At 43.0% G+C, this 2,863-nt stretch overlaps 1 pseudogene; it reads left to right on the plus strand.

Annotated features, from left to right (window-relative positions):
• Positions 1-1,041: 1,041 nt before the first annotated feature.
• LOC124724896 lies at positions 1,042-1,159 on the plus strand (annotated as a pseudogene).
• Positions 1,160-2,863: the final 1,704 nt, after the last annotated feature.

Raw genomic sequence — 2,863 nt, forward strand, 5'->3', positions numbered from 1 at the left:
TTTATGATTGTTATTATTATTTTATTATTATTATTACTATTATTATTATGTGCGATTACACCCTGTTGGATCACGCAAAGCTTCTTGATTCTTTTCCTTTTTTTTCCACACTGCTCTCATTTTTTCTGCATGGGATGCCCTCCTTTCCTCTGTCCATTTTGTTCCTGCTTTATTATTATTAATTATTACTATTATACAGAGTCTGTAAACGAGTATCACGAAAACGGCGAAGCTGGTCGAATGTTCGCGTGCTACTGTCGGGAGCATCTTCGGAAAGAGACAGAAGGACAGTGAAACTACCACTACGCGCTAAATGGTTGGACGTCCACGGCTCTTCACAGAACGTGGGGTTAGGAGGCCTGTCTGCTTTGTAAAGTAGGATAGATGCTGATCTGTGGCATTTCTGCCGAAAGAGCACATGCTGGTGCATGCACAAGTGTTTCGGAGCACACCGTTCATTGTACATTGTTGAACATGGAGCTCTGCAGTAGACCACCCCTACGTGTTCACATGATGACCCAACAACATCGTCAGTTATGATTGTATGGGGCACAGGACCATCGGGATTCGACCATCGATAATGGAAACTTCCTGGCTCTTCGAGGAATCACATTTTTGCTACACTAGATCGATGGTCGTCTCCACGAACGCCGTCATCGAGGTGAACGGCACTCGAAACGTGCAGCACACCACAGACCCAGGCTGGTGGAGCGGTGTAATTCCATGGGAGACCTTCTGCGCTTGTATGGGACTTGTGGTAGCAGTCGAAGACATGCTGACAGCTGCGAACCACCTGCATCCCTTCATGCTTGACGTCTTTCCCGACAGCGACGTCATCTTTCAGCAGTGTAATTGTCCGTGTTTCGGAGCCAGAACCGTGCTACAATCGTTTGAGGGGCACTGTACTGAACTCACGTTCGTATCTCGGCGACCAAATTCGGCTGATGTAAATACTACGGAACGCATCTAGGTCGCTAACGGGTTCCATCACCGGTTTTGCAAATCAGCGGCCCGTTATTTACGCGAACTACATGACCCGTGGCCAACGGCCTTGCCGCAGTGGTAACACCGGTTCCCGTCAGATCACCGAAGTTAAGCGCTGTTGGGCTGGGCTATTTGTTGGGTGGGTGACCATCTGGTCTGCCGAGCGCTGTTGGCAAGTGGGGTGCACTCAGCCCTTGTGAGGGCAAACTGAGGAGCTACTTGATTGTGAAGTAGCGGCTCCGGTCTCGTAAACTGACATACGGTCGGGAGAGCGGTGTGCTGACCACATGCCCCTCCATATCCGCATCCAGTGACGCATGTGGGCTGAGGATGACACGGCGGCCGGTCGGTACCGTTGGGCCTTCCAAGGCCAGTTCGGACATATATATATATATATATATATAAAACCTGTGTGTAGACATCTAATGCCACATACCTCCACAAACCTACCAACAAACGGTCGGATCCCTGATACGCAGAATCAATAATTTATTTCGTTCCAAAGACCAACAAACAAGTTATTAAGCTGGTAGTCGTGTTTTGGACCATCAGTGTATAAGTATAGAATGCAATGTGTGTGTGTGTGATCCTGTGGAGGACTGTCTAATTGTATCAAATGATAGCAATAGGGAAGTGTTATGTTATAGTTGTTTGACACAACAGCATCAAATATACAGATATTACCAAATTATGAGTGGTTTCTACGAGCAGTGTTATTCCTCAGGTCTTGAGGAAAAAGAATAGATGTGCCAAACAGACTTACAGCCAGCCTCTATTAAAGATTTTGGAAAGAAAATATATTGGTACCACTTCTGTTGTAACTTGTTATATAGTAGCATAAAAAATACACTTGACTTACATACTACTACTACTGGGCTGCTGGGAGATGTTACGCATTGAATGGTAAATGTAGTGCATGCAGCCCCTCTCTTTAGTAGATTTGCCACATCTTCGAAGTGTTCTGGCACTATGTGGCATATAGCAATACATATTAGTTTACACGATACTTCAGGCCTGAGAGATATGTTCGGAGAGTCACTATTCCATCTTATGCCGTACCATGGTACATTTCTTCCTGACTTAAGAGCATGATATTAAGCTGTGATTTATAGCTCTATTGTCGCGGTACTGCGCGATGTTTTTCATACTAACAATCAGTATTTTGTGCTATCTTGTGCAATGCATCCAGGCTGCCATACTATTCATCTAGAGGCTGGGAAACAGTTTGGTAAAGGAAGCTGGAAGCAGATAAATGTTACTTTTGCACAGAAATATGTGAAGACACGCTACATTGTTCTGTTACGATTAGGCTGACGAATCATTGGCCTAGGAGTAAGTATCTGGATCGAACTAAAGTGTAGTGACTGCGTAAGACAACAACTCTGAAAAGTAGACACAAGGCAGATGGGAACCTTATCCACAGAAGAAGCGGTTTACAAAACACTTATTCAGGATAGTGACATCTCATTTTAAAACAGATGTCACAGATTATAGTTTAATAGATATAGGCTAAATGTCCTCCTTAAGGAGGTGTTTTGGAGGTTTAGAGTAGCAGTGTGCATACTAAAGAGACACAGATTGACTGATGTAATATGCATGTATGATTACACATTTCTAATCTCAGATCACAATCATAACAAAAACATACAAAAAAGAACACAAATAGAGAGTTTGCAGTAGTAGTAGTAGTAGTAGTAGTAGTAGTAGCTTTATTCTTCCATAGGATCTCTTTTTACAAGGATATAGGACATGTCAAACTATTTACAAGCTTAGACCAATTTAAAATAAGCTAATTCGTGTACACATCTATTTACAGACTTCTAGTTAGGCACAATCATTAGATTTACTCCTAGTATACAATACTTTTTTTACAAATAAC

Source organism: Schistocerca piceifrons, chromosome 1, assembly GCF_021461385.2.
Source record: "Schistocerca piceifrons isolate TAMUIC-IGC-003096 chromosome 1, iqSchPice1.1, whole genome shotgun sequence".
Lineage (NCBI taxonomy): Eukaryota > Metazoa > Arthropoda > Insecta > Orthoptera > Acrididae > Schistocerca > Schistocerca piceifrons.